Below are 12,541 nucleotides of genomic sequence, written 5' to 3' on the forward strand. Positions count from 1 at the left end.
CATACATACGATCGTCCTATACGTATATAAGGCGACATTTTTTATACTATTTATCAGTCTAAACTTGTCTGCCGATCAAAAATGTCTTACATTTTGCCATTAATCCTCTGCCTTCTAATTACTGGCATCAACAGCCGTGTTGCTAGATCACATTACCTGACACTACCATCCGAAGGAATTACTCTGGAGATGCATATAAAACCTACTCGGGACAGACATGGAGAGTACAATGCCAATAGAATGAAGATTGATATTGCAGTGAAAGATCAACAAGACAGTGCTCAACAACCAAACGTGAATTTGGACCCTAGTATAGAAAACCGGGTCGGTATCAGGGTTGGTACCTGTCCCGTTGGCTACGTACGCCGAGGAAATGTGTGCTACCCAAATGACGACTACTAAAATCTCAAGGATATCAGTTAATTCAGTTTGTGTTGTGAATTGTAATTATGTGTCTGTGGTGATCGGTTATTTATTTTAGTCAAATGTATTTCTCGTCCGTTTTCGATTCATATAATTACTATGTTTCTTGATTTTCATTTATAACCTCAGATTATCTAAATATTGGTAATTAAATGATAAATTAAATGTTAACGTTTAGGTGTGTATTTTCCAAATAAGTACAAAAATGTAGGTATGTTTAATATATTAATTTCCTTATTAACAAAATCGTGTAAGTTTCGGTGTTAGATATTATCAAAGTCTAAAATACAAGCTTGTTATACTCGTACTTAAGTAAATAAATAATTTCCTATAAGTACTAAATAAGTACTTAATTTTTTGTAATCTGTATTAACATGTTTTTAAAAGTACAAATACTTTTTGTTTATTGTTTTTCAAAGATAAAATTAAAAAAAAAATGTTTTATTACTCAAGTGTATTATAATAAATTTTTCTTTTTGTTATAAAAAAATGTTGTGACTTTAAGCTATTTAATAGAATATATTTAAAATAGATAAATAAAAAATCAACTTTCTGCTTTTTTTTATAACAACCCTAAGTGTACGAATACTTTTTACACTCACTGTCTACATACATATAGTGTCGACATAACGACTTCCTCGATTTAACAAATTTTTTGTAATCCCCTTGAATTGTCCATAACAGTCAATGTAAAATATACCTTTATATTACAGAGAGTTTTTGTGACTTTATAACGAATTTTTAATCATCAACAAAAGTGTAAATACTTCTAATTAACGAATGTTTTTAATGCAAATCCTTTATATAACGTTCCCACCAATAAGACCCTTAATCTCATAGTATATGATTCAGTCTTGACAGGTATCGACACGTGTTTTTCGTAAAACAATCAATGTTGTAGTTTCATGAGAAGTAATGTAAACGGTGCTGCTAGTCACTATTATTAAAGATTTTAATTGCAATGGTTTAGAAACGTAAAAAGTGTTACTTATCAGTAGCAGAAAAACGAAACATTATTAATTATGTTGGTAAATGGTACACAAACAAAAATTTATGACTTTTTTTTCTAATCAAGATGAACAAAATAAAAATTAAGCTACCATAACCACATTGTTGATTTTAGAATGTATGAATCCACCTTGATAATAAAAAACCTCAGTTTAACGAATTACTTGATATAACTTATCTTGACTTCGTTTCCGAGATTTATCTTTGACCATGTAGTAGCCTCGCTACGCTGCAACCCTTCGCACAAGCATTCAGAGGGTAGGAATAAAAACATAATAATGACATTGCTGTCACTCTCCTATGCCGACACATTCCGACCCAGCCTCATTCTTGTCCGTGCGCTCGCGCCGACTGCACAAGCTCATAAATATATAAACTAAAAAAAAAAATAATTACTAAAAAAAAAATGCCTAAACGCAAACGCGAAGAATCGAAGGAGGAACGTTGGTCAAGAAGAATGAAGAAATATGAAGCGAAGCTTCTTAAAACACAATGTCGTAATACTAAGCGTATTGTTTACTCCAGCGATGAAGATGATGTACATATCGAAGGTGATTATTATCACAAATTTATTTCTCGTTGAATTCTTCAAGATATAATTTTTTTAATCCCGTTGTATTCTTCGGGATCAATTATGATCGTTGGCATATTTTGCACGATCGAACTTACCCACATATTGTTTTATTTATTTTTATTTTTTTCCTTTTGACTAAAATTCGTTATTGAGTTTATTATAAATAAATTATTACAATGAATATTACTTAATATCATTGTTAGTGAAGGAGAAGTGTTTGTTATTTAAATTAAAAGAAATCCTAGTGAATTTGAGGATTAATACGTAACATTCGTTTCCAGAACATCCGGTATCTGGAGAAACTGAATTGTTTAATGTGGGTAATATTTCAAGCGAACAGCAAGAAATTTTCTCGGACCTTGACTCGTACCAAGACCTTCCTCCTAAGGAAGTACCCTTAACTGTAACTGAGAATAATGAGGCAGTCGCAGAATGCATTGACTCGGAATTATTACAAGCCTTAGGAGAAAATGAACCGGAAATTACTGAATATGGTGATGAAATATATAAAGATATAGCAACAAGGTTCCAAAAAATTTTAATAGAGGGCTTAAGAAAGGAAAATAGAGAAGAACTTATAAAGAAATATCTGTTTCCCATTTACCGTTCTTAAAGGCACCCACTCTAAACCCAGAGGTCCATGCTATGCTTCCTGAGCCTTGCCGTCTCCGCGATAAACGTTTGATTTGTAAACAAAATCAGCTCGGACGTGCACTATCAGCCCTAGGAAAGGCCATGACGGCTCTTTTAAAGAAAGACCCTGTTATATCCGAAGTTATTCGCATATTGAGCGATACGGGAAAACTTATCGCCGACTCCCACTACGCAGAAACAGACACCCGTCGGTCAGTCATCATTCCATTAGTAGACAAATCTTTGGTTATACTTTTAAAAACCGGAAGAGAGATACTTTCTTATTCGGAGAGAGTTTATCTGAAGTAGTGAAGGAATCTCGAGGAATTAAGAAGACTAGTCAATTAATTTTTTAGAATAGAATAGAAATCATTTATTCAAATAAACTTACATTGAAGCACTTTTGAAAAGTCATTACATTTTTTTTAATCTACCGCTCGTTCGGAAAGCTGTCTCATCACAAGAAGAACGAGCAAGAAACTTGCGTGTTGCTCTTTTAAATAATTTTATTATTACTTTACATTTTAAAGTTTAAGTGTGTGAATACAAACCACCAATTAGCACTAATTCAATTAAATACTCAAAAAGAAAAAATATTGAATACATAACCAACTGGTTAAACAATTAATAAGAGGAAATCAGTCATAGTGATTAGAGCAGACCAGTCCCTACAAGCAGCACCCGTTCACGAGTATGACGGATGAGCCAGCCATCACTGCGCTCGACCATATTTTAGGGAGCCCAATGACCCGGCCCACCACGCCGCCACAAGTCTGGACATTTTAGTGAGCATGACTACTCAAAACACTAGACCACGTCAAAGCTACTCACAATTGCCATCTGATAGTTATAGTATTCACATTTTACATAAGAATGCATGCGGCAATTAATACAAAAACCGCTACGCTTTCATATTTCTAAAATTAATCAATTAAATCAAGAAAGCAATGAGAAAATAAAATTATAACGTTGTATGCTAATAAACTAATTATTTACTTGATATGTTGTCATCTATGAATTCGTCTATCCTGTAATAGGCTTTCTTACATAAAAATTGTTTAATATAAGATTTGAATTGCCTCTCTGTCAGGTTTAATGCAGATTCTGGCAGTTTATTATAAAATCTTATGCAATTACCATAGAATGAATTACTGATTTTGTGCAGACGGCATTTAGGTAAAATAAGCTTATTTATATTGCGTAAGTTTCTACTTGTACAGTCTTTGAGTTTTTTAAAACTCTCTAAGTTCTTCCGTGTATACATAATATTTTCATAAATGTATTGTGAAGTAACTGTGAGGATATTTGAGTCTTTAAAGCACTGACGTAATGACTCTCTCGAACCCATACCATAAATAGAACGTATGGCTCTCTTTTGTAAAACAAATATAGTATTTATATCGGCTGCTTTACCCCACAGCAGTATGCCATAAGACATTATGCTATGGAAATAACTAAAATATACAAGTTTAGCCGTCGCCACGTCTGTTAATTGCCTAATTCTTCTAATTGCATATGCAGCAGAACCGAGTCTACTGGCCAATTTTGAAATATGGGGCCCCCATTGTAATTTCGAGTCCACTGTTATACCTAAAAAAACTGTATCATTAACAAAATTTACTATTTCGTCATTAAGCAATAACTGTGTATTTATTAGTCTTACATTAGGAAGTGTAAATTTTATACACTTTGTTTTGCTGGAATTTAATAATAGGTTATTACATGTAAACCAATTTAATATTGCAGACATAGCACAATTTACATCGTCTAATTGATTACTTTGATTACATCGTCTAATTGATTCAAGCTACAGCCTTTTCTTCCAGCTCTGGTTTAAACTTCAGGGGCCCATCGGCTCGACCACGTCAGTGCGCCAGTCAAACCAACTCGCAACAACGAGCCGGTGGGCACAAAGCTTCATATGCGAATCGGCGACGTGTAGTCGCCGCACCGGCGCCACACAGTCGCCGTCCGCAACCGCCGCCGCCGCCGCTAGCGCGGCGCCAACCAATCTACAAGCCGCGACCAGCAGCCGATCGGTCGCGGAATTAAATACAGAATCTCAGGTATATGCAGGTCGCTTGAAATATTTTTTACACGCTTGGCGTCCTATTACTAGCGATAACTTTATTTTAAATTCTATTCAAGGATATTCAATTCCATTTATTACTATACCAGAACAGAGTCCAAGTGAATATCCAAAACGTATTTTTTGTTCTAATGAACGGATTGCACTTAAAAAACAAATTCAATATTTGATAAAATTAGGGGCCATACAAAAATGCAATCCTGTTAAGGGACAATATTTATCTGACATATTTTAGTGCCGAAGAGTGACGGTAGCATGAGGTTTATATTGAACCTTAAAAAATTAAATAAATATGTTCGTGTCGAACATTTTAAGATGGAAGATATTAGGACGGCGACAAAACTAATAACTGAAGGGTCATTTATGGCCAATATCGATTTGCAGGACGCTTATTTTTTAGTTCCAATCCATGCTAGCCATAAAAAATATTTACGATTTTATTTTGAAGGTCTATACGAATTCACTGCACTCCCGTTTGGATTATGTTCCGCGCCTTACATATTTACAAAAATTTTACAGCCCGTTATGACTCATTTAAGAGCTCGTGGTTTTAATTCAGTACGCTATTTGGATGATATACTTTTACTAGGAGACTCGGAAGCGATTTGTTTGAATAATATAAGTAATACTAAAGAATGCCTTACAAGCTTAGGTTTTGTAATAAATTATAAAAAGAGTAGTTTGAAAACAAGTACTTTGTGTACTTTCCTAGGATTTGTTCTCGATTCCAAGTCGATGATTTTGCAATTACCCGATCGAAAAAGAAATAGTATACTCAAAAATTTAGAGATGTTACTCACTACTAAATCTATACGCATTCCAGAATTTGCGCGAGTTCTCGGTTCCCTTACTGCTGCATGCCCTGCCATTTCCTATGGATGGCTACATACGAAGTCACTAGAAAGAGCTAAATATATGGCACTTCAGCGTAATGCAGATAATTACAATGCTTTTATGGCTATTCCAAATAAATTGCACGATGATTTGATATGGTGGAAAAATCATATTCTAATAGCTAGTAATCGTATTAGACAACATAAATATGAAATGGAACTATTTACTGACGCTTCATTGACAGGATGGGGTGCCGCCTGTCACAATGAGAAGGCTGGTGGTTTGTGGTCTCGCATTGAGCGTACTAACCACATAAATTATTTAGAATTACTAGCCGTTTATCTCGGACTGAAATCATTCGCTAACACAAAAAAAGATTGTGATATTATTTTGCGTGTTGACAATACAACAGCGATCTCGTACATTAATAGGATGGGCGGAGTTGAATACCCGCATTTAAATCATATTGCAAATATAATATAGAAATGGTGCGAGGAAAGAAGAATATTCATTTTTGCTTCATATATAAAATCTACTTTAAATACTGAAGCCGATAGAGAATCGAGGAACCTAAATATTGATACTGAATGGGAATTAGCGTCGTATGCATTTTCAGAAATAGTATATACATTTGGTAAACCAGATATAGACCTTTTTGCATCTCGTGTTAATACTAAATGCCCTAAGTACATATCGTGGAAAAGAGATCCCGATGCTTATAATATTGACGCTTTTACTTTGGACTGGTCTACTTATTTCTTCTATGCTTTTCCTCCTTTCGCTATAATATTAAAGATACTAAACAAAATTATACATGATAGAGCTACATGCATAGTGGTTGTACCACAATGGCCATCACAGCCTTGGTACCCCCTTTTTATCATTATCTGTAACGAAACCTGTAACTTTTAGACCTAATAAATATCTCCTTATCTCTACTTTCAGTTCAGTACACCCGCTACATGGTCAACTTTTCTTGGTAGCGAGCGTGTTATCCGGGAAGGATTTTCCAAGCAGGGAGTACCAAAAGCAGCTGTAGATGTTATGATCTCTTCCTTGTCTCGGAATACTATATCGCAGTATAATTCCAATCTAAGAAAATGGTGGGAATATTGTAATCAGAATCATTGTGATTTTTATGAAGTTAATCTCAGTTCCCTGCTAATTTTTTTGACAGAATGTTTCCAATCCGGGTCATCCTACGGAATCCTAAATAATCATAGATCTGCTATTTCCTTAATTTCTAGTAATAATATTGGTCATGATGAAAAGATAAAAGGTTTTTTCAAGGGTATTTTCAAATTGAAACCCGTTTTCCCCCGTTATATTGTTACGTGGGATACTAACATTGTACTTAATCATTTGGCCAATCTCTCAAACGATTCGATTAATTTAGAAATGTTAAGCAAAAAACTAGTGATGCTGTTAGCTTTGGCAACTGGGCAAAGAACGCAAACATTGTCATTGATAAAAATTTCAAACATTACTTATTACAGTGACCGCATAGTTATAGCTATATCAGATTTAATTAAAACTTCAGGTATTGGTCGTCGCCAACCGGTATTGAATCTACCGTTTTTTAATTCTAGACCTAGTATTTGCCCAGCTGCCACACTTAAGTTTTATGTAGCATCAACTTCTTTTGTAAGACCTAATGATGTGGACCATTTAATTTTAACTAGTAGGAAACCATATAAAGCCGTCTCATCTCAGATGTTAGGATACGTTGGATAAAACTAACTCTTCAAGAGAGTGGCATTGATACTTCCATATTTGGTGTCCACAGTATAAGGCACGCTTCTACCTCTGCCGCTTCACGTGTAGGCCTAAGTGTCGATGTCATTCGTAAGGTTGCTGGTTGGTCTGACCAATCAGCAGTATTTGCCAATTTCTATAATAGGCCAATTATTGATACCACTTCTAACTTATTGATTAATTACATAATAATAACCATGTTTTCAGTTTATTTAGGATATAATAAATAAAAGTAAACACTGATTAAGTTTTGTTTTTTTTTACTTTTTATTTATTTTTAATTTATTTAATTCTTTTGCAACATTGATAAAAACCTCTGAACATCTACATGGTCAAAGATAAATCTCGGAAACGAAGTCAAGATAATTAAATGATCAAACGAATTTACCTAAAGTGAAGTTCGATCAAAATTATCTTGACTTCGTTGAAGAGATTTAAGGTCCCTCCCACCTCTGCTTATAAAACCCAAATTAATATCAATGTTGCTAGCAGTTACTACCTTATGCTCTAAATAGAATGAGGCTAGGTCGGAATGTGTCGGCATAGGAGAGTGACAGCAATGTCATTATTATGTTTTTATTCCTACCCTCTGAATGCTTGTGCGAAGGGTTGCAGCGTAGCGAGGCTACTACATGGTCAAAGATAAATCTCTTCAACGAAGTCAAGATAATTTTGATCGAACTTCACTTTAGGTAAGTTCGTTTGATCATTTAAGAATATTTACTTGTTCCCTTGCGATTCGTTATATCGAGGTTACACTGTAATTTGATACAGGTGCCCAGAATGCTTTACATTATATATTATACAATACATATAAAAACCATTTATAATATGCTGAAAGTTGACCTGTTTTTGAGGCTTGACGCTCTATCTTGTATAGATCTAAGTATTTTCATTGTTTTATTATAACAAACTACATGTACATGCATGTCTATACATGTACAAACATGTATAAACTGGGGAAAAAGGAATTGTTAGTAATGGGTTCTAATTGACCCATTGCTAGCAATACACCCTAGGTCGACCTCCACGCGGTTCCCCCTGGAAACCATCGTGATTAATTCTAGTGAAATTTGTCACGATGGGCTAACTGACCTGCCTTTTTCATCCACACCTATTATCCCTCACTGGTGCCCCGCCCGCGTATCCCGATAGCGCAGGCGGGGTTACCATTCCATTATCATAAACAAAAACATGTAAACTTGTACAAAATAGTGAGAATATGTCAAAAAATTCATAGCAACTTATTATGTACTTACCTACACAATTGTACCTAAATTTGTAATGCTTATTTACATAGTTTGTGTTGACAAAAAATATTCTGATAGACTTACATTTTATTTGTTTACTTGTACTTTTAGAAGTAGAAATATATTCTTTCTTGAAGGTTACGAGTTATATTTAGGGTTTCGTTCCATGTTGATATAATTCCTTATTGTATGACTACTATATATTGTCGTTTGCTTGGGCACATCTGTCCCATTAGTGTTTCTACCGTGAATCAGTTGTGTTTGCATTGTTGTGTTTCGGTTTGAATATATTGTGGGATATGGCAATGAATTTACAGGGTACAGAGGAATAACACCTGAGTCCCCAAGAATGGCAACGCATGGGGGGTATCATAGGCAAAACAGTATATTCTGTTATGTCGATGGTACTGCTCATGCCTATAGGTGACGGTTATCACTTTCCATCAGGTGGGCCATCAGCTTGTTTGGCAATCTAAGTTGTATAAAAAATAATCCACCCAGTAATAATGCCTAAACAAATGCATCTTTAACTTTAAAAAAATTACTAAGTTGAATATTTATATATGTGGAGCATTAACTATAAGGGCCACGTGGGGTCGATCGGGTCCCCAGGAGTCTCGATAAAGATGAAATACGGGACGGGTCACTCAGATTATAGTAATAAATATTGCTGAAAATATGCTGCGTATCACAATGGCCGCACGACCTCGGATCCCTAAAGATTACTCTGAACTCTTTTAATAGTATGCTTGTAATACTTATATATAAGTACGCACAATTTTTATTTTTAATAGTAGAACATGAAATACCGTCTGGACTTACTTGCATACACTATAATTAAAAGCATCAGTGAAAATGATATAATGCCCAAGAAGTCGGTTTAGTTTTCCCGTTACAGTGAAGATACTAGGAACCTACTACGAGTATTTCTAAGGAGAGTCGACATGATAGGAATCATACACACGTACAGAATGTGTGTATGTGTGTCCTGTATGTAATCCCTTGCAGCGTAGGCAGAGAAATCACCGATTAATTTTTAATTAATAAATATAATAAAATCGTAACTGGTCGCTGTCTGTGCATGGAAGATATATAAGAAAAACGATTATAGGGGGGCAATAGAACCCAAAATATTGATTTTTATAATTTTTGTCTGTTTGTTTGTACACTGTACACGCTAGATTCAGAAACAGCTTAACCGATTTAAACGCTGTTTTCACTAATGCATTGCGGTTTGCTCTATTTAATATTTTGTGTTTATTTCAATCGGTTCATAAATAAAAAAAGTTATATTAATCTAAGAATCATATATAAAATGTTAGAAAACGATGGTTGGATGGATATTTATTACTCTTTCACTGTCAAAAACTACTTAGAAGAGATTTGGTACACAGGTAGATTATATCCTAACTTAGCATATAGGATACTTTATATAGTATGTAATATAAATAAGAATATGTTTTGAACGCTAGAAACTTGACGCGTCATAATAACTGGCTTTGCAACGAAATATATGAATATATTAACATCGCATTACGAACGTGTCGGAATGTACCGTTCTTAAAATGTGTACATATACATACGTGTACTATGGAGATATTTTCCTCCCTGAGGGCCACTCCGGTTACTCATTGTTATGAAAATAATATAAATACTCAATATTACGTAGGCAAATGTAATCATCACCTAAGTAGGAAATGATGGCTTAATTATTAGTGACATTAGATTAAAATTATAAATTGCTCAATTCTTATATTCCCTATGGCATATGTCGCATCTAATTAACGGGTATGCCCCAAGCCGCGCAAGTCTTATGACAATTACTAAGGGAATGACAACTATAATAAAAAACATCCACAAATTGTATAAATTCTTTTTTTACACAATTCTGATATTTATATAACCCTCCTCCTCCTCCCATTGATGAGATCAAGATTTGAGATTAGTAAAATTATATTCTGCACTATTCCCTACTGGCTTATTTGCGTTTAGATTTGAAATTTTTAAATAAATTGAAATGACAAATACATGCTCTATGTTACAAAATTAATCATCCCCTTTAGTCATGAATGACACCACATCACCAAATACACTGCGATGCCCATAGCACGAGTTTTTTTTTGTACAACTCAGGGGTTAAACGAGCATGCGGCTCACCTGATGATCAGAGACTACAGCCGCCCATGATCATTCACAAACACCAAAGGCATTGCAGGTGTGCTGTCAGCCTTTTAAAAAGGAATATGCTCTTGAAGGTTATGATATCATATCGGTTCGGAAATACTACTGTTGAAAGATGAATCCAAAGAATGGTTGTACGTGGAAGAAAGTGCCTTGAAAAACGCACGATGAAAGACTGCCACTCGTCCAGATGGTTGGGATGAAACTTTCGTTTATGGCGGGTTATACGGTGGTGAAAATCAACAGCAGGTATCAATCTGAACAATTCCTCAGAGCACTCCAAATGATAAATTCGGTAGAAGATGCACAGAGATACAACATCTCTACGCAGTTTCAGTGGGTCGAGTCAGACTGTAAGGCGCTGATCATCAATGATTAGAACCGCCCTAGTTAAGTATAAGTTCATTAATAGATCCAATGTGGCTGTATACTTATATGCTACTTTCGTGGTAGAAAAAAAAATTTTTACTCTTTGTCATCCTTACAATAATAATATGCACAGAAAAAAGTTTTTTGTAACCTACAACATCAGTTTGTTCTTATTTTTCTAAAACACCGTTCTTAATAGATGTCTATAACCCCTAGAGCCCCGCTTCTTTTCTTACGCGATAATCATTCCAAAGATTTGTACATTACGTTTTAAAAATAAAAAATAATACTTCAGCGTTCTCCGCGACTTTAAATAATAGAATAATCAAACAATATCTTGTGAGATATCAGTTTTTAAAGTTGCGCTAAAAGGAAGGAATTATATAAAATATTATTTGATTAAAATCATTTGCATATTAATATACGTAATAAAAGACTAAGACGGTTCGAAATGAGTCAACTGAAGTGCCTAAAGTGACTGCATTCTGCAGACTGCATGTCGTCCTCCGTGGCGCAGCGGTCAACACGCCTGCCTGCGACGTGGAGGCCCTGGGTTCGATCCCCGGCCAGGTTATGATGGAAAACGATCTTTTCCTGATTGTCCTGGGTCTTGGATGTTTATCTATATATGTATCTATTATAAATATAGTATCGTTGAGTTAGTATCCCCATAACACAAGTCTCGAACTTACTTTGGGGCTAGCTCAATCTGTGTGATTTGTCCGTATATATTTATTTATTTATTTATTTATTCTAAATTATATCTAATATTATAAACATTAGGTATATAATTTAGAATCTAGAGTAAATTTTAGTCTATTTTAATCGAACTGTATCTTATATTGATATATTGTCATAGTCATAGAATAGTGACGGATCTTTATATGTAATCTTCGTCAGATCCGTCAGTATTCTACGACTATGACAATATATTGCTGATGTTCAATAACAGCAGATATCAAAAAATTATTTGCTTTAAAACTTTCGATTTCTGACTAATTTTAGTGTTTTTGTGGTACCTAATTTCTACAAAACTTGATTACCTTTTCATTAAGTTTTGTTAAAACCACAGACTTGGTATAACATACTTATATACTAAAAGACTGGAAGTACCAATCTGAGATTTAAACAGACTTTAAATTAGTTTACAATACTTATTGCAAAATTAGTTTCTTACCTACAACTTCGTACGCGTGGATTTCAGAAATAAGAAAAACTATAAAGTAGACTATTTCTAAATCGCGTATCAAGATAAAACAAATAGCAGATTTTTAGCTAGATCTTCAGGAACTAAACTGTGAAAACATCATCCAATTAGATCCGACGTCACACAAAAATACTGCTGATAGTTTAAAACAACTGCCGGGACAAACATATAAACAGACAAAAAAATTCTAAAAAATATTGTTATGACTTGTAAGTACT

At 34.4% G+C, this 12,541-nt stretch overlaps 1 pseudogene; it reads left to right on the top strand.

Annotated features, from left to right (window-relative positions):
• Positions 1–406: 406 nt before the first annotated feature.
• Positions 407–7,916, top strand: LOC113519837 (uncharacterized; annotated as a pseudogene).
• The last annotated feature ends 4,625 nt before the right edge of the window (positions 7,917–12,541 follow it).

This window comes from Galleria mellonella, unplaced genomic scaffold (assembly GCF_026898425.1).
Source record: "Galleria mellonella isolate WM207_F2 unplaced genomic scaffold, CSIRO_AGI_GalMel_v1 utg65, whole genome shotgun sequence".
Lineage (NCBI taxonomy): Eukaryota > Metazoa > Arthropoda > Insecta > Lepidoptera > Pyralidae > Galleria > Galleria mellonella.